Consider the following 22,578-nt stretch of genomic DNA (forward strand, 5'->3'; position numbering starts at 1 on the left):
CATTTCAATGAGTCTCCGTTTTCCTTGAAGCCAGTTGGAGTAGGGCTCCTCTCAATTTTGATTCAGACTTGGTTCTAGATACTTCACTCCCAGTCACAAACAGAGGAAACCATTTGTTTTGGCACCATTAAGAGTGAAACCCTTTATTCTTTACTGAGAATAGGGTGAGCAGACCATCAAACACAGTTTTCCAGCATCCTGGGAGGCAGTGCCCAAAGTGTGAGTGAATGTGTGTTAGCAGTGTCCTTACTGATTCCTGAAGGACTCCAAGTATTTACACTGCCTGTGCCAGGCCAAACCTGTCATTTCCTTGATTAAAGACTGAGAAATACATCCTCAGGAAGATGTCACCCAGGACCCAGGTCTCTGTAGATGGACTCACAGTGTTCTCTTGAAAGGTGGGAAAGCAGTGGCCTCTAGAATCCTGGGGGAGTCAGAGACACACACCAGTCAGCATGAGCCCTTACCAGTGACTCCCCCCAGTATCCAGACCCAACACAAAACTTTCTATTATTTCCCTCTTTTGGTAAATATCAAGGGGTTTTCTCAGCAGCATGATATATGAGAGTTCATCCAAAACCAAAGAGGGCCAAGACACGAGGTTGCTATGAGGAAGGGTGTGGTGAGTGGAGGATTGGGAGTTGGAGATACAGAGGAATGAAAAACAACAAAGTCCTACTGTGGAGAGTAAGGAACTATATTCAAATTTCAATGATAAACCACATGAAAAATAATAATGGAATATATATTTTTTTATGTGTATAACTGAGTCACACTGCTGTGCAGCAGAAGTTAACACAACACTGAAAATTAGCCACACTTCAGTATAATTTTTTCGAAAAGAACAAGTGTGTCCATAGCTCTCCTCATTCCCTGTTCCTTTCCTTCTGACTCCTGCTCCTTGTTTTCCCTGCAGAGAATGCTGGTTCTCCTCTTGCATCGCACAATCCACACTTAATTAAAAAGTTTATTTTTTGTTGGATTATAGCTGATTAACAGTATTCTGAGTTTCAGGACGACAGTCAAAGGACTCAACCGCATGTATCCAGGTATCTTGGTCTCAAAGACACTGCTCCCATGCAGGCTGTCAAATAACTGAGTGGAGTTCCCTGTGCTATACAGCAACTTGTTTTTGGTTATCCATCTTAAATAGAGCAGTGCCCACAACACTTTATTGAAGACTTAACTCTCGAACTCTGCAAAGCCTCCTTTAGCCCACACTCACTCTCTTCGGCCACTCCAGGCTTGGCTGGGTAAAGTACTCTTGTTCCCCATCCCCACTGGTCAGTCCATAGACCTTCTCACTCCCAGTAAGTCCCCAGAGCCACAGTGCAGACCACCTTGAGATGTCATTTGCATGGAATCCAGTGCAGTTTTGCCTAGAACCAAGCCACCCTCCATATGGTTTAATGAGTTTGTGGTTTTAGCATTCCTGAAATTCACTTCCTTCCTCAAAGCCTTCCTAGAGTCCATCAGCCTGCTCTGAACTCCCGCTGGGAGCTGCCATGAAGCCTCCACCCAGTGCCAGGGCTGAGCAGTCACAGTGAACTCTTTATTCACATTGGCATCCATCCTCCCCACAGAGGGGTCTGGTACCCCAACTCACAAAGGATGCACCTGGCTGGAGCAAGGGGAAGATGCAGCCAAGAACTAGGCTGACCATGTAATTTATCACCCAAATCAGGAAAACTTTGAGAAGGGAAGGGAGCCTGTTAACTTATGCTGGGACATCACACTGGGACTGTCCCCAGCCAGTCTCCTTGTAACATGGCGTATTTCAGGGAATGCTAGAGCTGAATTTCATGTTCATGCACCTAAGGGTTCAGATTGAATTGAAGCTCTTTGAGGACTGAGGACCTCAGTGTTTCCCTCTCCCTGACTCCCACCATGCCATATGGTGAGACCTCTCCACATTTATTTCAAGAAGTTCAGTGTCCCACATGGCCCTTTACTCTCAAGTGATTGGTTTAGTGTGAGACACTGGCTCACAGGGCTCAGCATCATCTGTAGTGGTTTGACATGGCCTCCAGAGGGTGTGCTCCTCTGAGCAGCAACCCAAGGGTTCCTTCAAGCTCCAGTTTGAGAACCAACCCTCAGTATTGTCCCCTCACCTTGAGAATGTAGCCTCAAGCTGGCACTGGGTAGTTGATGCCATTGATGGTGAAGATAATAGAGGGCAGAGTATTGACCACAGAACAATAAACATAGTGCTGTTAGAGAGAGAGGGTGAGAGGTTGGTCCTGGTTATCCTTGTTGTGTGTGGAGACTGGGAGTGACCCTGAGGCATGACCCTTCACCTTGGAACCCCGTGGCTTGGAGCCGATGAGATTCTGTATGGTATCGGCCAGAGTTTCTGGGCCTTTGATGCATGTTGCCCCGATGTCAACAACGGCCTTGCAGCCTCCAGAACAAGCAATAACCTTTCTTTTCAAGAAGATGCTGAGAGACGAAGAAAGCGGCCATCAGGGTCACTCTGAGCCTCCCCAGACTTGTCCCCTTCCTGACTGTTTCCTCCTTCGTCTCTCGCTCATTTTCCTTTGCTCTCGACACAGCACCTTTCTTGACATCCTCAAATGCAGTACTTGAATACACCAGGATGTTTTGTACTGTGACACAAGCTGGTCTTCCTTCCTAGAAGACTTCACTCCACTTTGACTAGCAAATTTCTTCTCATCTTCCAGATTCCACATCAACTGTATTGTTTTCGGGAAGACTTACCCCTGGTGTTTATCAGTCTCCTGTCTTGGTCACTCCCTGTAGACCCTTCCTTATGTCTTCTGCTGCTGCTGCTGCTAACTCACTTCAGTCTTGTCTGACTCTGAGCGACCTCATAGAGGGCAGCCCACCAGGCTCTGCTGTCCCTGGGATTGTCCAGGCAAGAGACTGAAGTGGGTTGCCAGTGCCTTCTCCTCTTCATGTCTAGCATGTAGCAAAGTCAAAATTCACTATGTGGGTGAGTCACTGAGTTTACATCTGCCTTCTTAGATGTGAGGGCGAGTTTTATTCTCCTTGCCTCCCTCAAGTGCCTGGCACACAGTGGATGCTCAATACTTGTCTGTTCAATGAGTGAATGAAGACTCAGAAAACAATAAGAAACATCCAGAGAGTTGTATCTTATGGGGAACAAATAACGGGTCGCACACAGAATGAAGATGGAGATTTGCAGGGACAGTAGATTCTCATAGTAGGGGGAGAGACACCTCTGGGAGAAGGTGTCTCCCAGCACTGCTCCTACGACCACGTCAGACCCTGAGACCCTGGGCCAGGAAGTACATGACTAGCTCACAGAAACTCCAAAGGGCAGGTGAGCTTTTGTCTGAGGGTATGACACAGAATCCTATCAATTACGCCTCTTGTCCTCAGGTCACTCCTAGATCTCATCTTCCTGATTCTCTTTAATAGCCCCTGTTCCACTGTGTGCCCAAGAACTTGGCATGTCTATTTTTTAGTTGCTTTCACGTCTTAATACTGCAGCCAGTCTCTCTCCACTGCTGGGTAGTTGCTCCCTAAGAAGACTAGTTTTCCCCATTTTCTCAGGACTGTCCCTGTTTTTTAACTGACATTTATCTGTACTGAGAACTTCCCATGTCCTAGGTAGCCCTGGACAGTTGGTCATCTTATCATAACTCTGTTCTCGATGGAGATATTCTCCCTGATCCTCTGTTCACCACACTGTAGAGTCCTCTAACCATGATAACCACCGCAAAGGGCAGTGGGTATAGCCTTCTCAGAGCTGCACAGACCTCTCTGGTGCCTTTTAGGACCGTGGTCAGAGCCAGGCTCAGAAGGCCTGGGGATTATGAACGAATGGGTTGCTTGTGTATATATGTGCTTGTGTCTTTGTTTGTATGTGTGTTTGCATGTGTCTCTGTGTGTAGTTGTGTGTCTCTGACTAGCTATGCGTGTTTTTATATGTCTCTGTGTAGGTTTATATGTGTCTGCTTGTGTGTTTCCATGTGTCTGTGTGTCTGTCTCTGTCGTTGAAGGTGGTGTATATGTCTGTGTGACTGTGTGTCTGAGAATGCATTTGTGTGTGTCTGCCTTTGTCCACATACAGTAGTGGGAGCATCACTTAGGTTGACCCTCAGAGGGAGAGGCTTACCGGTCTGTGCATACAATCCAGTCAACCTCTTGGATCAATGGTACCCAGCTGAGCTCTCCCTTGTAGTAGCAGTGGTCCACCCCACCAAACATCACCACACTGCCCTCCCACTTGTCTCTGTAGAGAGAACTGAGGGTGGGACCCTTGGAGGACAGAAACAACAGCACTGTCTGAGAGCTGTGCTTGTCCAACCATCAACGTCCTAATAATATCCCCATGTACAGATGCAGAAATAGCATCTAGAAGAGATAGAGATCCAGACTGACGTCTTTTACTGTCTCATCTGTGGCACAGAGGAGGTTAAAAGCTGAATCATTTGTCTGAGCTCCACCCACTATGTCTTCTGAAGAAGCCCTGGACCTCCTGTGACCTGAGTGCTCAAACACCCTCAGAGGACATGGTGCTGAAGTATTTGGCTTTCCCATTGTCCATCTTGTCATTTTTCAGGAAAATCAAGGCCTGGGAGTTCTAAGGCTGTGGGTTCAGTTCACCCAGAGTTGGCTCCACTAGCCTGTGACCTCCACTGTCCAAAGGACCCCACCCTCAGAAGGAACCCCAACTCTGCTCTCCCTGTATTGAAATGCCTAATATTTCTTGAACAAGGCGTCCCACACTTTTGTGTCTCACACTTTCATTTCTCACTGGCTTCGCAAATTGGGGAGCTGATATAGGGGTCTCTTTTAAATGCTAATGAGGAAGGAAAGATGTCCACCATCCTTCTCCTTCCTTCCTTATCAAACTCATAAGCAAATCGTATTGCTTTTTCCTCCATCTCCTTTCTTGTTGCCTTCCATTAGCCTCCCTCATAACTCACACAGCTACACAAAGTTACCAGTCTTGAGCCCAGGAGTAGGGTTGTATTCCAATAAAATTTTATTTATAAAATCCAGTGGTGAAGCCAGGTAGGGCCCTGGGGCCATAGTCATCCTTGGTTCTATTACTCCCAGGATACTTCGTTATCAAGTGTTCTATAATTTTTGTGCAACTGAGAACATCTTACAGCTAATTTGGAGAAAGCAATTGTCCATCTCAGACTTACTTGCTCAAGTAGAAAGCAAAAACAGGCTCGGAAGTGGCACCTTCATTCTTCAGCTTGTCAAAGATGGGGATGGCTCCAGAGAAGGATATATTGGGATAGTTCAAGCCCAGGACACCATCAAATTGTCTGCCCTCAAACTCGTTCTGCCACACTTAGACAAAATGGCTGGTCAGTACTTACAAGGTCCCCAGTCTGTGGGAGGGAAGAGTGTTCCCACTTACAGATACATGAAGTGGAGTTAGGACTGGGCTGGGGTGCATTGCCATTAGATCCTTAGAGAAGAATTGAGGCTGGGCTCTGTCTTTGAACGAACAGAGTCGGTTAGAGCAAGGTGGAAGGGGAACTTGGGTTCCATTTGAGAGAGGCTGTGAATTTTAAAACATCTGCCCCTCTGAAAAACACCACCTGAGTGAGTCAAATTGGCCTCGTGGCTTCTGTCCAAGTGGGGCAACCAAGAGCCAGGCCAGGTCTCACTGATGCCACCTTATGGATAAAAATGTCGAGAATAAGAGAGCCTTCTCTTTGGCATCACTGTGACCCAATGACAGGAATGGACTGTATTCTCTGTTATGTACTGTGGATTGTACATCTGTCCAAAAGACAAGCCAAAAACACAATCTTGCTTGCAGGGTTCTATGAAATTACTGCCTGGGGTATTCAGTTTTGGGCATATGTGTATATTTCTGTGAGTGTATATGAGAAAGAGAGAGAGGCAAATCACTCAAGCATTTTGGGGGAGGCAGGCCATAGGTTTATTAGACTCTCAAGTGTCCTCTAGAGTGAGAACTCATTTACCAGGCCCCTTGACTTCTGAGGCCTCCAGTTTCCCACTCTGGATACCTGAAGCCCTTGACTTCCACCTGGGTCCCCAGATCAGTTTTATCCTGTCCCCAAACACCCCACAGCAATTTCAGTCCTGAAAAGCCAGCGTAACTCCACCTTTCCAACATGTATGCTCTCAGCAAGGCCCTTGCGGTCTGGACCTCAGTTTCCTCATATGTCTCATGAGCTAATCAGAGTAACTGCTGTGTGGGGTTGTTGCAGAATTAAACCAGTTATCACCTGAAAATGGCTGAAACAGTCTATGAATATAAATATGAGTGCTTTTTTACTGTCTTCTTGCTCCCAACAAAATGAATCTTGAACTGCTCATGGGCAGAGGACCTGCAAGTCCACACCTCAAGACACTCTGTTTGTTAGCTAATCCATTTACTCGTGTGTCACCATGGGCACTGCTTCGCCAGGGACAGGATCCTGTGGGTAAGACGACCAATATCTATGGGAGTTAGGCCAGGCAAGGTCCTGCCAAATGGTACTGCATCAGTTTTGCAAGCAGGGGTCATTCCATAGCCCATCCTGACTCAGCATCTCTTTACGTATTACCCGAATAGTGTCATAAGCAAGAAATCCCTTCATGCTCCAAGATCCATAGGCGATCTTGAAGGTCTTTTGGGTAGGCTGGAAGGTGGAAGACTTGTAATATCTGAACCTAACTTGTGTAGCTGCAGACTCAAGAGATGAGTGTCATCAGGTGCCAAGGTTGGAAAAAGGGCAGCAGGGCAAGTGAAGGATGGTCCAGGTACGGGGTGTGTGTACTCACAACAGGCTGGACTGGGGCAAAAGAGGGAGGGCACACACAAGTCAGATGAGCTTGTGTCAAAGATAACCTGCAATTCCTGAGAGGGTGTTCCAATGGTGATTTTACCTATGTATAGCATCTATATGGAGAAGGAGAGAGTGGGTTAGTGCAGAACTGGTTACCGTCTGTTTCCACACTGATGTCTCCCTCTGGTTCATATATCTTTGAGATCATTTTCCAATCATTGTGAAGCTCACAGCCTTTTTGTCACAGAGGTGATTGCATTTTATTTTTTTTTTTTCTCTGCTACATTGTATGCAGGATATTGATTCTATGACCAGGCATAGAAATGGTACCTCTTGCATTGTAAGCGCATAACCACTGGACCTCCAGGAACGTTGGACACCCAGGGAAGTCCTGGTGCCTTCATTTGAGAAATTCTGTAGTCTTTTCAAATGCAGCCTTAGCACCCCCTTCTCCAGGAGAAACTTCTTGATCAACCCCAGGCACTAACACTAAACTGAGACCACATTTGAACAACACCACACAAGTGACCCTTTCACTTGACATGTATTTACTGTTTCCCTATCTCTCAGGCTGACATGGGTATTCTTGAAGACAAATAAGCCCTTTTTCTAATCTAAAAACAGTAAGCATTGTGTTAGATTCTTATGGCCTTACACGGAATACGGGTTCAGTAACTTTTTCCTGCAATGGTTCTTGCATCTGTGGAAACTGAATTCCTCTGCCTGGTTATTCACAATTGCTTTGCAGTTGGTTCTACCTTCAGATCAGAGATGGTTCATTCTTCATCTGTAACTAGACTTCTTGACTCCCTTAGATCAGAAGGAGCTGCTGCTGCTGCAGCTAAATCACTTCAGTCGTGTCCAATTCTGTGCAACCCCATAAACAGCAACCCACCATGCTCCACCATCCCTGGAATTTTCCTGGCAAGAACACTTGAGTGGGTTGCCATTTCCTTCTCCAATTCAGGCAAGTGAAAGTGAAAGTGAAGTTGCTCAGTCGTGTCCAACTCTTAGCTACCCCATGGACTGCAGCCTACCAGGCCTCCCCATTTTGGGGGTTTTCCAGGCAAGAGTACTGTAGTGGGTCGTCATTGCCTTCTGCTCAGAAGGAACAATCTCCCTCAAACTAATGACATATCTTTGACATAGAAATGGATGTTTCCTGCCACCTGGTAATTTCTGGGCCCAGTCATCAAAACCAACAGTTGAGGATGAGAGTGCATTCTCCTTTGCGTGGGGCCCCTTTTGCTCACTGTTTCTGCCTCCTGCAGTATCCCCAACCCCAACATCACACGTGGCATCTCCAGATGAGCCCCAGTGCTAGGCTAGAGCATCAGGTGGTGCTGGGGAGTACCATCCTCTCAAAACACTCACATCCATGATGTTCCTCAAGGGGTGAATATCTTAGATATATTCTTTCACCGAACTTTTGAGAAAGAAAACAAAAAAGATGCTACAATTAGCTATCAGTTTTAAGATATAACTGTCTTAGTAATGGCACTGTACTTTTCACTCATTTTTATGAGTTACCTTATTATAAGAATTTTATGCATAATCCATGGCAAAGACATAGGTTTGAATAAAGATTCTCTTCTGTAATTTTGGGTAAGCCATATAACCATGTGTGGTCTCTCTCAGTCTCCCCTTCGGTATAATGGTGGAATATAATGATTCAAACCCTTCAAATATGATATCTTGTGGATAAGGGAAGTGATGGATATAAGGTGCCTGATAAATAGGAAGTCTCAACAATGACAACCACTAGCGTTGCTGTTGCCACCCCACTGTACCCTGGTCACAGAAGCTCAGGGAAAAAGGTAGAAGGGGGATTCCTATCCTCTTTTACAAGGGAGGAATTTGAAATGCAAGAGGCTTGTGAATGGCTGTGGTCACACTACTTGTCAGATATAAAACAGTGTATAAATAGCTCTCCCCAACTTTCTCCAAGTTGAAAGAGAAGGAGAGTTAAAGGAAGAATCCAGGAGATAGGGCACAAGTTCAGGAAATGTAGAAGATTAAAAGAAAAGTTAAAAGAAAACACCACAGAGAGGAATACACTCAGACTTCCAAAGGGATGGAGAGATAAATGATAGTGATACAGAGATGCAGACATAGAGATATACACATGGAAGTAAAGAGGGAACAAAGAACATGCTAAATAAAACCTAGAAAAGTGCTATTCCCCAGGGCCACACCTACATCTGCATTGACTGTGCACTCAACAATTGCAAGGAGTTCCAGTTTCAATAGGTCATGTCATGACTGGACCCCAGAGTTGTGCAACTATGCAAATCTACACCAAGAATCTTGGGTCCCACAGTTCCTATAGCAAGGTACTTATCAATATTTAAGGGCTGAACTTTAAGATTGTCAGGGAAATACTGCATTCCATTCTAAACTTGATGAGTAGAATAATAATCAGATGAAAAGAAAAGTCACAGAAAGGAAGATGATGTGGCTTACAGTCTCCATACTTACATGACTCTGCAATCTGAGAAGGCCACCAGGTCGAGGAGCACAAGCCACTTCATGCTTCTTTCCTGGCTCCAAGCACTCAGGGAAGTTCAGGTTCTTAGCATGTAGTGGTGACTGGGAGCCGCTAGTAATATATATGCTCTAACATGCCCTAGTTTAGCCCTTTAGGCCAATAATAGGTCTGAAAAATCACAAGTTCTCAATAAAATCTTTATCATCATCAGTGTCCTTGGTGAGTGGATTTTGAAGCTTCACAGAATACAGAGAATTGAACTGTAATCTCTTCCTTGAAGGTTGGCTGGAAATTCATACTGATCTGCATGGACATCTCAGAAAATGGATAACCTTGCCTAGTTGGAAAAAATACTGTTAAGAACATGATAAAAATTGATATTAAGGGCCATGCTCAACATTCTTGGTTTCATGTCATCTTCCTAGCCACTTCATGAGATATGCATTGCTGTCTTCATTGGCGAGGATATTGCTAGGAAGGTAAGTTGTCAAATGGCAAAGCGAAGACTTCAGGGACAGCCCAGGGACATACAACTGGCTTTAGGTAATGGGTCTGATGGCAGACATCACGGGTGCCTATGATGCCAGGCTGCATCAAAGATTTAGGGCAGAGCAGTACTTCAATTGCGTGGTTTCAATTTTGGAACAAATGTCATATGCATGCAAAAGATAATTTATAGCATGCAACAAACATAAAAGGAAGAACTGGGTGTTAGGTTCTGGGTTAAAGACTTCAAAGTCAAAGTTGATAAAGACAAAGTAGTCTTTATCTTAAGAGACCTAGCAGTCTAGTTCTCACAAAGTCCTGGCCCCAGCAGGCAGAGATATGATACCAGGACTAGGTGGCCATGTTAAAACCTGGGCCACACAGGCCTTACCACTGGGAGCAGCCATTCCTCCACTTCACCCATTCTGGAAAGCAGGCCAGTTGGCCATGTTTTCAAGAGAATTCGAAGTTTGGATATTTATGTATAATCTACTTATTTTAATGTTAGCAACTAATTTTTTTCCCAAAAAACAGTGGGAATGAAATCTCCACAGAGATGTGCTGGAATCAGGCTTCAGTCTCTGCAGGTTTTTATTTCTCACCTAGAGTTGGGAGTGCACTGGGGTCAGAGAGAAATTTAATTCATGTTGGTTGATTTACGAAGAGACTGAATGCATACTGAACATGTGTATTTCCTTTCTATTTATAAAGAAAGATCACCAGGGACATACAAACCAACAGAATTTAACTGCTGAAGACAAATGGATATATATCAGAAATGATTTCCCCCTAGGGTCTATGTAATGAAAAATTTCATCTGCCAAACCAAACATACAAAAAATAATTTTGAAATGTCTTCCCAACCAAAAAAGACAAAACTACTGTGGCAGTCAAAGTAATGACAATCATGTTTAATGACTCAGCCAACCCTCCAGGGCCTATTCTTACATGAAATCTATCCATGGCTGTCCTTTGAATACAATAGGAACCTCTCCTTTGGCCAGGTGTGTTTAGATGGGGCACTGTGACTTAATCCTCATTTTTGCATGTTGTTTAAATTCAGTTCTGGTGGTTAAATCCCAACAGGGGGAATGTGACATCACTGACAAATGACACACATATGTGCCCTTTGAACTATGGTGTTGGAGAAGACGAGAGTCCCTTGGACTGCAAGGAGATCAAAGCAGTCCATCCTAAAAAAAATAAAATAAAATCAGTCCTGAATATTCACTGGAAAGACTGATGCTGAAGCTGAAGCTCCAACTATTTGCCCTCCTGATAGGAACACCTGACTCATTGGAAAAGACCCTGATGTTAGGAAAGCTTGAAGGCAGAAAGAGAAGTGGAAGACAGAATGAGATGGTTGGATGGCATCACCAAGACGATGGACATGAGCTTGAGTAAGCTCCGAGAGTTGGTGATGTTGGGAAGCCTGGCATGCTGCAATCCACGGTGTTGCAAAGAGACAGACACCGCTGAAAGGACTGAACTGAACTGAACAAATGAGAACAAAGAGACTGATTAATCTAATTGCAGCAAGTTGGTGACTAGCTGTCCATAACAACACATTACTTAAGTATCTTTAAAATTCAGAATTATGACTACATTCAGAGTGGAATATCTTCTAAGGAAAAACAAAAATACTGCCCATCCAAAACAAAACCAAAGAAAATCAAAAGAAAAACAGGAAAGAAATCTGAAGGTCCCCAGTGAATAAGTGGTTGGAGGACCACATGCTCCTTACTCCAACTCATCTCTTGTCGTCTGAAAACCGTCCCCCACACCTTACAAACTTACCATCCCCTTCTGCCCCCCAACCCGCACCCCCCCGCCCCCACCATCTGCATCTGAATGAGGAGGTGGTGGAGTTTGTGGGTCATCACATTCTCTTCCATGGCATAGACAATCTGCCAGTTTATATCCTTGGGGCTGCCTCTCCCCAGCTTCAGTCATGTAGTTCTGGAGGAAATTGACAATCATGTGTGCTGTTGGGTCAGGGCCAAAGATCATGTAAAGCCAGTCATAAGACCCCATGTCCCTGCCAGGATGGCTGTTCTAGGGCTGTACATGTGAACTGAGGTGGGTCATTCAGAGAACACCCTTGAATTCTGATGCCTGGAAAAATGTTTTCTTACTAGGTGATGCCTTCGGGATTTAAAACCCTAGGGAGTTAGCTTGAACTCCCTCACTGGGTGTAGAAGCCTTAAGGAAAAATGTTGCCAGGCTAAGACCATCAAAGTAGACCGAAGGTAAATAGCGAGGGTGAAAGAGAATTGATGACTTCTGATTTCTTGGTTCCAGCCACTGAGATCTTTGTATTTGCTCAGATTCTTGTATCCTGGATTTCCAGAATCATTTCAATGAGTCTCCCCTTTCCTTGAAGCCAGTTGGAGTAGGGCTCCTCTCAATTTTGATTCAGACTTGGCTCTAGATCCTTCACATCCAGACACAAACAGAGTCAACATTTATTTCAGCACCATTAAGAGTGAAACTCTTTATTCTTTACTGAGCATAGGGTGTACAGAACACCAAATACAGTTCACCAGCATCTTGGGCAGGACTGCCCTAGTGTGAGTAAGTGTTAGGAGAGGCCTTACTGATTTCTGAACCACTTCAAGCAATCACGCTGCCGGTGCCAGGCCAATCCTGTCATTTCCTCGATCAAAAACCGAAAGAAATACACCCTCAGAAAGAGGTCACCGAGTAACCAGCTCTCTGTAGATCCCCTCACTCTTTTCTCTTTAAAGGCGGTATAGCAGTAGCCTCTAGAATCCTGGGGAAGTCAGAGACACACACCAGTCAGCATGAGCCCTTACCGGTGACTCCCCTCAATATCCATACCCAGCAAAATTCTTTATTTCCCTCTTTTAGTAATTATCAAGGGGTTTTCTCAGCAGCAGGGTATATGAGAGTTCATCCAAAACCAAAAAGGGCCAAGACATGAGGTTGCCATGAGGAAGGGTGTGGTGAGTGAAGGACTGGGAGTGGGGAAACAGAGGAACAAAAAACAACAAAGTCCTATTGTAGAGCGTCAGGTATATATTCAATATTCAGTGATAAACCACATGAAAAAGAATAAGAAAAAATATATATTTTATGTGTATAACTGAGTCACATTGTTGTTCAGTAGAACTTAACGCAACACTGAAGATTAGCCACACTTCAGAATAATTATTTAGCAAAGAACAAGTGTGTCCAAAGTTCCCCTCGCTCCCTGTTTCTTTCCTTCTGACTCCTACTCCTTGTTTTCTTTGCAGAGAATGCTGGTTTTCCTCCTGCATCCCCACAATCCGTACTTTATTAAAAAACTTTATTTTGTATTGGAGTATAGCTGATTAACAATATTCTGAGTTTCAGGTGGACAGTAGAGGGACTCAACCGTGTGTATCCGGGTATCCTGGTCCCAAAGACACCCCTCCCATCCAGGCTGTCATATAACTGAGTGGAGTTCCTTCTGCTACAAAGTACCTCGATGTTGGTTATCCATTTTAAACAGAGCAGTGCCCACAACATGTTCTTGAACACTTAACTCAGGAACTCTGAGAAGCCTCCTTTGGCCCACACTCACCCTCTTTGGCCACTCCAGGTGTGTGGGTAACATACTCTGGTTCCCCATCCCCACTGGTCAGTCCGTAGCCCTCATCAGCCCTAGTAAGTCCCCAGTGCCTTAGTGCAGACCACCTTGAGATGACATTTGCATAGAATCCAGTGCACTTTTGCCTAGAACCAAGCAACCCTCAAAATGGCTCAATGAGTTTGTCATTTTAGAATTCCTGAAATTCCCTCTCTTCCTCAAAGCCTTCTCTGAGTCCATCAGCCTGCTATGAACTCTCACAGGGAGCTTACAGGATGCCTCCACCCTGTGCTGGGGCTGAGCAGTCACTATGCACACTTTATACAACTTATTATTCAACCTCCCGACAGAGAGGTTGGCTATCTCAACTGACAAAGGAGGCACCTGTCCAGAGCAAGGGGAAGATGCAGGCGAGGACTAGGCTGACCATGTAATTTATCATCCAGACCAGAAAAATCTTGAGAAGGGAAGGCAGACTGTTAACTTATGCTGGGACATCACACTGGGACTGTCCCCAGCCATTCTCCTTGTAACATGGCCTATTTCAGGGACTGCTAGAGCTGAATTTCATGTTCATGCACCTAAGGGTTCAGATTGAATTGAAGCTCTTTGAGGACTGAGGACATTAGTATTCCCCTCTCCCTGACTCTAACCATTCCATATGGTGTGGCCTCTCCACACTTTTTTCAGGAAGATCGCTGTCCCACACAGCCCTTTTCTCTCAAGTGATTGGATTTGTGGGAGGCACTGGCCCAGCCAAAGGGCTCAGCAGCATCTGCAATCCCCAGCAGCAGCCTGAGGATTCCTGTCAACTCCAGTTTGAGAACAAACCATCAGTATTTTCCCCTCACCTTGAGGATGTAGGCTCGAGCTGGCACTGGGTAGTTGATGCCACTGATGGTGAGGATAATAGAGGGCAGGGTATTGACCACAGAACATGAAACGTAATGCTGTTAGAGAGAAAGGAGGAGTGGTTGAGTATGGTGATCCTTGTGTGTGGAAACTGGGAGTGACCCTGGAGCATGACCCTTCACCTTGGAACCCCAAAGCTTGGCACCAATCAGCTTCTGTATTTTATTGACTAGTCTTCCTGGGCCTTGGATAAGTGATGTCCCAGTGTCCACAAGGGCCGAGCAGCCATCAGAACAAGCAATAACCTCCCTTTTCATGATGATGCTGAGAGACAATGGAAGAAAGTAAGCATCAAGGTCACTCTGAGTCTCCCCAGAATTGCCCCCTTCCCGACTGTCTCCTAAACAGCCCCTCGTCTCTTTCCCTTTTTTCCTTTGCTCTCGACACAACACCTTTCCTGACATCCTCAAATGTAGTAGTTGAATACACCAGAATCTTTTGTACCTTGACACAAGCTGGTCTTCCTTCCTAGAAGACTCCACTCTCCTTTGACTAGCAAATTTCTTCTCATCTTCCAGATTCCCGCTTAATTGTATTATTTTTGGGAAGTCTTTCCCCTGGTGTTTATCAATCTCCTGTCTTGGTCACTCTCTGTAGACCCTTCCTCACGACTGCTGCTGCTGCTGCTGCTAATTCACTTCAGTCGTGTCCGACTCTGTGTGACCTCATAGAGAGCAGCCCACCAGGCTCTGCCGTCCCTGGGATTTTCCAGGCAAAGTACTTTAGTGGGTTTCCATTGCCTTCTCCTCCTCATGTCTAGCATGTACCAAAGTCACAATTCACTATGTGGGCGAGTCACTTCATGTACATCTGCCTTCTTAGATGTTAGGGTGAGTTTTATTCTTCTTATTGAGAGGGTAACAGGCAGGAAGGCCAGGGGTCTCCAAATGGAGGAAATAGCCTGCAAGTGTCAGGCATTTTTATCTCTCTTAAGGGGCAGGAGGAAACAAACTAGCGATATTTTTTTCCTTCTCTATACAAATTTAAAAGGAGTTTTCTCTTAAAATACTGTGTTGCCATAATGACACCCGGTTTCACCTGAAGTTATCTATTCTCAAACCTAGAGATAACCAATGTCTTTTCTTATGGAAATGTTTATCTTAAGCTGTGCTAATGTACTATACATTTACCCCAACTCTGTCTTCAAGTTGGTTCTGCCTTGTGGCTCAGAACCTACTTGACAAACCAGCATGTTATACTTAGATATTGTTCCCCTAATCTATGTAAATGAAACTATTTGTATGGTGATCTGCCCTTCTTCAAGATTAAAGTTAATCATTTTATGGCCCAGGATGAACCATTTGGTGCCAAGATTATCCCAAAATGCATCTTATGGGTGAGGGGCCTGGTGCCATTCTGAGTTTTAAGACATTCATTTCTTTCATTAACAGACTGCTAGTGACTATGCAACATCCAGGTGAAGACTAGCAGCGGGGCACTCTTTCTGCCCCCTTCTGATGCCTATGTCAGAAGCTTTCTCTATCTATTTTACACTTTAATAAAACTTTATTACACAAACACTCTGAGTGATTAAGCCTCGTCTATGGCCCCGGATTGAATTCTTCTCCTTCAGGGCCAAGAATTCCAGCGTCTTTGCGTGATTCAAAAACAACCTTTCATTGCTTCCCTAAAGTGCCTGACACACAGTAGATGTCCAATGCTCATCTGTTCAATGACTGAATGAAGACTGAGAAAACAATAAGAACCCTCAAAAGAGCTGTATCTGGTGGGGAACAAATAACGGGTTGCACACAGAGTGAGGATGGAGATTCGCAGGGGCAGCAGATTCCTATTGTAGGGGAAGAAAGGGGCTCCTCTGGGAGAGGGTGTCTCCCAGAACTGCTACTACAACCAGATCAGACCCTGAGACCCTGGCCAGGAAATACATGACTAGCCCACAGAAACTCCAAAGGAAAGGTCAGATTTTATCTGAGGGTATCACACAGAATCCTATCAATTATGCCGCTTGTACTCAGGTCACTCCTGGATCCTACCTTCCTGATTCTCTGTAATAGCCCCTGTTTCACTGCGTGTCCAAGAACTTGGTGTGTCTTTTTATTTTATTTTTATTTTTTTTAGTTGCTTTCATGTCTTAAGACTTCAGGCAATCTCTCTCCACTGCTGGGTAGCTGCTCCCTAAGAAGACCAGTTTTCCCCATTTTCTCAGGACTCTCCTTGTTTTTAAAATGACATTTATCTGTACTGAGAAATTCCTATATCTTGGTAGCCGCGGACAGTTGGTCCTCTTACAACTCTATTCAGGCTGCTGAAATTCTCCCTGATCCTCTGTTCACCACACTGTAGAGTCCTCTAACCATGTTCCCCACCTCAAAGGGCAATGGGTGGAGCCCTCTCCCAGCTGCACAGACCTTGCTGGACCCTTTTAGGACCCTGGTCAGAGCCTTCCTCAGAAGGCCTGGGGATGATAAACCCATAGGTTGTTTGTGTATCTATGTGCTTGTGTCTTTGTTTATATGTGTGTTTGTATATGTCTGTGTGTGCTTGTGTGTCTCTGACTACCTATGCATGTTTTCATATGTCTCTGTGTAAGTTTATATGTGTCTGCTTGTATGTTTCCAAGTGTCTGTGTGTCTGTCTGTGTCATTGTGGGTGGTGTATATTTCTGTGTGACTGTGTGTCTGAGAATGCATTTGTGTGTGTCTGCCTGTGTCCATGTACAGCAGTTGGAACATCACTTCGGCTGACCCTCAGAGGGAGGGGCTTACCGGTCCATGTGTACACTCCAGTCGCCTGCTCTGATCAATGGTACCCAGTTGAGCTCTCCCGTGTAGTAGCGGTGGTCCACCCCACCAAACATCACCACACTGCCCTCCTGCTTGTCTCTGTAGAGAGAAGTGAGGGTGAGATCCTTGGAGGACAGTAACAACAGCACTGTCTGAGAGCTGTGCTTGTCCACCCATCAAGGCCCTAATAAGGTCCCCATGTACATATGCAGAAATAGTGTCTAGGAGAGATAGAGATCCACCCTGAGGTCTGTTACTGTCTCATGAGTGGCACAGAGGAGGTTAGAAGACGAATCACTTGTCTGAGCTCCACTCACTATGTCTTCTGAAGAAGCCGTGGACCTCCAGCGACCTGAGTGCTCAGACACACTCAGAGGACATGGTGCTGAAGTATTTGGCTTTCCCGTTGTCCATCTTGTCATTTTTCAGGAAAATCAAGGCCTGGGAGTTCTAAGGGTGTGGGTTCAGTTTACCCAGAGTTGGCTATACTGGCCTGTGACCTCCACTGTCCAAAGGGCCCCACACTCAGAAGGGACCCCACCTCTGCTCTCCCTGTATTGAAATGCCTAATATTTCTTGAACAAGGCTTCCCACGCTTTTGTGTCTCACACTTTCATTTCTCACTGGCTCCACAAATTGGGGAGCTGGTCCAGGGGTCTCATTTAAATGCTAATGAGGAAGGAAAGATATCCACCATCCTTCTCCTTCCTTCCTTATGACATTCATAAGCAAATCGTATTGCTTTTTCCTCCAGCCTTTTTCTTGTTGCCTTCCATTAGCCTACCTCATAACTCACCCAGCTAGACCAAGTTACTGGTCTTGAGCCCAGGAGTAGGGTTGTGTTCCAAAATTATTTTATATATAAAAGCCAGTGCTAAAGCCAAGTAGGGCCCTGGGGCCATAGTTATCCTTGGTTATATTATCTCAGGATACTTCTTTATCAAGTATTCTATAGTTTTTGTGCAATTGAAAGCATCTTACAGCTAACTTGGAGAAAGGAATTGTCCATCTCAGACTTACTTGCTCAAGTAGAAGGCAAAAACAGGCTCAGAAATGGCACCTTGATTCTTCAGCTTGTCAAAGATGGGGATGGCCCCAGAGTGGGATAAGTTGGGGTAGTTCAAGCCCAAGACGCCATCAAATCTCCAGCGCCCCAACCCATATTGTGCCACGCTTAGACTGAACGGCTGGCCAATACTTACAAGGTCCCCAATCTGTGGGAGAGAAGAGTGTTCCCACTTACAGATACCTGAAGTGGGGCTAGGACTGGGTTGGGGTGCATTGCCATTATATTCTTAGAGAAGAATTGAGGCTGGGCTGTGTCTTTCGTTGCCCAAAGATGGTTAGAGTAAGGTGGAAGGGGAATTTGGGTTCCATTTGAGAGAGGCTATGAATTTTAAAACATCTGCCCCTCTGAAAAACACCACTTGAGTGAGTCAAATTGGCTTTGTGGTTTCTGTCCAGGTGGGGCAACCAAGAGTCAGGCCAGGTCCCATTGGTGTCACCTTATGAACAAAACAATCGAGAGCAAGATAGCCTTCTCTTTGACATCACTGTGACCTAATGACAGGAATGGACTGAATTCTCTGTAATGTACTGTGGATTCTACATCTGTCCAGGAAGACAGAATCCAAAAACAAAATCTTGCTTGCAGGGTTCTATGAAGTTACTGCTTGGGGAATTCACTTTTGGGGGTATGTGTATATTTCTGTGAGTGTGTATGAAAGAGAAAGAGAGAGAGGGGAACTATTCAAGTATTTTCGGGGGATGCAGGCCATAGGTTTATTAGGCTCTCAAGGGTCCTCTAGAGTGAGAACTCATTTATCAGGCTCTCTCAGGCCTCCAGTTTCCCATTCTGGATACCTGAAGCCCTTGACTGGCCCCAGGGTCCCCAGATCAGTTTTATCCTGTCCCCAAACACCCCACAGCCACTTCAGTTCTGAAAAGACAGCCTAAGTCCACCTTTTATCACATGTGTGCTCTCAGCAAGGCCCTTGCTGTCTGGACCTCAGTTTCCTCATATGTCTCATGAGCTAATCAGAGTAACTGCTGTGTGGGGTTGTTGCAGAATTAAACTAGTTATCAGCGGAAAGTGGTGGGAACAGTCTGATAATACAAAAGTGGGTGCATTTATCCCTTCTCGCTCCCAGCTAAATGAACCTTGAACTGCTCATGGGCAGAAAAGCTACAAGTCCACACCTCAAGCCACTCTGTGGGTTAGCTAATTTGTTTGCTCGTGTGGCACTGCCACCCCAGAGACATTATCCTGTGGATAAGATGGCCAATATCTATTGGAGTTAGACTAGGAAGTGTCCTGCCAGATGGTCCTGCATCTGTTTCGCAAGCCTTGGTCACCTTATATCCAGTCCTGACTTAGCATTTTTTACACTGCTACCCGAACTGTGTCATGAGCAACAACTCCTTTCATTCTCCCAGATCCATAGGCGATCCTGAAGGTCTTATTGGTAGGCCGGGAGGTGGAAGACTGAAGATGTCTGAACATAATCTTTGTAGCTGCAGATACAAGAAATGAGTGTCATCAAGTGGCAAGTGTGGAAAGCAAGGTGGCAGGGCAAGTGAAGGACGGTCTAGGTAGAGGGTTTCTCTACTCACAACAGGCTGGACTGGTGCAAAAGTCAGAGGGCACCCACAAATCAGATGAGCCTGTGTCAAAGACAACCTGGAATTCCTGAGGGGGTGTTCCAATGGTGATGTTACCCATGTAGACCAACTACAGGGAGAAGGAGGGAGGGGGTTAGTGCAGAACTGCCTACCCTCTATTCCCACACTGATGCCTCCCTCTGGGTGTCACATATCTCTTGAGACCACTTTCTAACCACCGTGCAGCTCACAGACTTTGATCACAGAGGTATCTGCATTTGATATATTATTTTCCTGTGCTACATTGTATGCAGAATATTGACTCTATGACCAAGCATTGAAGTGGTATCTCCTGCATGGGAAGCCTAGAGGCATAACCAGTGGGCCTCCAGGACCGCTGGACACTCAGGGCAGTCCTGGTTCCTTCATCTGAGATGCTCTGTAGTCTCTCTTCAAACCAAGCCTTAGCACTCCCTTTTCCAGGAGAGCCTTCTCGATCAACCCCCGCCACTCCCTGTATACTCAGACCACATCCAATCAACACCACACAGGTGAGCCTTTCATTTGACATGTATTTACTCTTTGCCTATCTCTCAGGCTGGCATGGGCATTTTTGAAGACAGTCTTTTTCTAATCTAGAAACACAGTTAGTACTGTGTTAGATTCTTATGGCCATATACATAATACAGGTTCAGTAATTTTTTCCTGCTGTCATTCTTGCATCTGTGGAAACTGAATTCCTCTACCTGGGGGTTCACAATTGCTTTGCAGTTGGTCCTGCAGTTTTATCAGTGATGGTTCACTCTTCACCTGTAACTGAGGTGCTCACTTAGTTCAGAAGGAACAATCACTCTCAAACTAATGACACGTTTGACACAGAAATGGATATTTACCTGCCACCTGGTAATTGCCAGGTCCAGTCACAAAGACCAACAGTTGAGGATGAGAGTGCCTTCTCCTCTCGGTGGGGTCCCTGTTTTCCAGTGTCTCTGCCTACTGCAGGAACCCCAACCCCAACATCCCACCTGGCACCTCCAGATGAGCTCCATGCTAAACTAGAGCACCAGGGGGCGCCTCACATCTCTGATGTTTCTCAGTGGGTGAATAGTTAGATTTGAGCCACGAAAAGAAATCTGGGACAGTCTGTAAGGATGCTTCTTCAGGAAATTGTTCAGCATGTTTTTTCCACTGAGGGTTTTTCTCATGGTCTTCACTCTCCTTAGAGGTATTCTTTCACCGAGCATTTGACAAAGGAAACAAAAAGATGCCACAATTAGCTGTCAGTGTTAGAGTATAACTGTCATTGTAATGGCCCTGTGTGTTTTCTAATCATTTTTATGAGTAACATTATTATCAGAATTTTATGCATATACTATGGAAAAGACATAGATTTGAATATAGGTTCTTTTCTGCAATATTGGGTAAGCCATATGACCATGTGGTGTCTCAATGTCCCCTTCGGCAAAATGGTGGAATGTAACAGTACAAACCCTCCAAATAGAATATCTTGGGGATGAGCGAAGTGACGGATATAAGGTACCTGATAAACAGGAAGTGTCAACAATGACAGCCATTAGCATTGCTATTGCCATCCCACTCATTCCTTCTCAAAGGACCTCAAGGAAGGAGGACTCTTATTCTCTTTTACAAGGGAGAAATTTGAAATGCAAGAGGTTTCTGAGTTGGCTATGGTCACACTGCTTGTCAGATATAAGACAGTTTATCTTTCTCCAAGTTGAAAGAGAAGAGAGATTTGAAAGAATACATGATATAGGGAACAAGGAAGGAAAATTCAAAGGTTTGAGAAGGAAAAGTCAAATGAAAAATTAAAAGCAAACAACACAAAGAGAAATACATTCCCAGTGACTTCCAAAGAGACGGAGAGATAAATGACAGTGATACAGAGATACAGACATGGGCATATATACACTGAAATAGACAGGGTAAAAAGAGAACATGTTAAACAAATGTAGAAATGTGCTATTCCACAGGACCAGATCAACATCTGTATAGACTGTGCACTGAACAGTAGCAAGGAGTTGCGTTTTCAACAGGTCATGACATGACTGGACCCCAAGATTTGTGCAACCCAAATCTAAACCAAGACCTTGGGATCCACAGTTCCTATAGCAAGTTACTTATCAATAAGTCAGAGTTGAACTTTAAGTCTCTTAGGGAAATATTACATTCCCTTCTAAACCTGATGGCTGGAAGAATAATCAGATTTTAAAAATCCGAGAAAGGAATATTATGTGACATACAGTCCCCATACTTACTTGACTATGCACTCTGAGAAGGCCACCAGCCCGAGGAGCACAAGCCACTTCATGCTGCTTTCCCGGCTCCAAGTACTCAGGAAAGTTTGGGTTCTTGGCATGTAGTGCTGACTGGGAGTCCCTAGTTATATATGCTCTGACCTACCCTAGTTTTCCCCTTCAGGCCACTAAAAGATCTGAAAAAAACACAAACGTCTCGAAAAAAACTTTACCTTTATCAGTGACCTTGATGAATGGACTTTGAAGCTTTTCAGAATACAGAGAATTGAACTGTAATCTCTTCCTTGAATCTTGGCTGGAAAATCAAACTGATCTGCATGGACATCTAAGAAGATGGAAAACCTTGACTACTTGGAGAAAAAACTAACAATATCATGAAAATGGATATTTGGGGCCATGCTCGACAGGTGTGGTTTCATGTCATCTTCCTAGCCGCTTCGTGAGATATGCATTGCTGTCTTTGTTGGCGAGGACATTGCCAAGATATAAGTTGTCAAATGGCAAAGTGAAGACGTCAGGGACAGCCCAGGGATATACAACTGGCTTTAGGTAGTGGGCCTAATGGCAGACATCAGGGGCACCTATGATGCCAGGCTACATCAAAGATTTAGGGCAGAGCAGTACTTCAATTGCATGGTTTCTGTATTGGAAGAAATGTTATATGCATCCACAAGATATTTTCTATCATCCAACAACTGTACAAGGAAGAACTGTGTGCTAGGTTCTGGGTTAAAGGCTTCAAAGTCAAAGT

General features: G+C 44.9%; 2 pseudogenes; both read right to left on the reverse strand.

The window, feature by feature from the left end:
* Positions 1-274: 274 nt before the first annotated feature.
* On the reverse strand, positions 275-10,127 carry LOC138426641 (pregnancy-associated glycoprotein 1-like; annotated as a pseudogene).
* A 2,214-nt stretch (positions 10,128-12,341) lies between these two features.
* LOC138426642 (pregnancy-associated glycoprotein 1-like) lies at positions 12,342-21,880 on the reverse strand (annotated as a pseudogene).
* Positions 21,881-22,578: the final 698 nt, after the last annotated feature.

Source organism: Ovis canadensis, chromosome 21 (assembly GCF_042477335.2).
Source record: "Ovis canadensis isolate MfBH-ARS-UI-01 breed Bighorn chromosome 21, ARS-UI_OviCan_v2, whole genome shotgun sequence".
Classification (NCBI taxonomy): domain Eukaryota; kingdom Metazoa; phylum Chordata; class Mammalia; order Artiodactyla; family Bovidae; genus Ovis; species Ovis canadensis.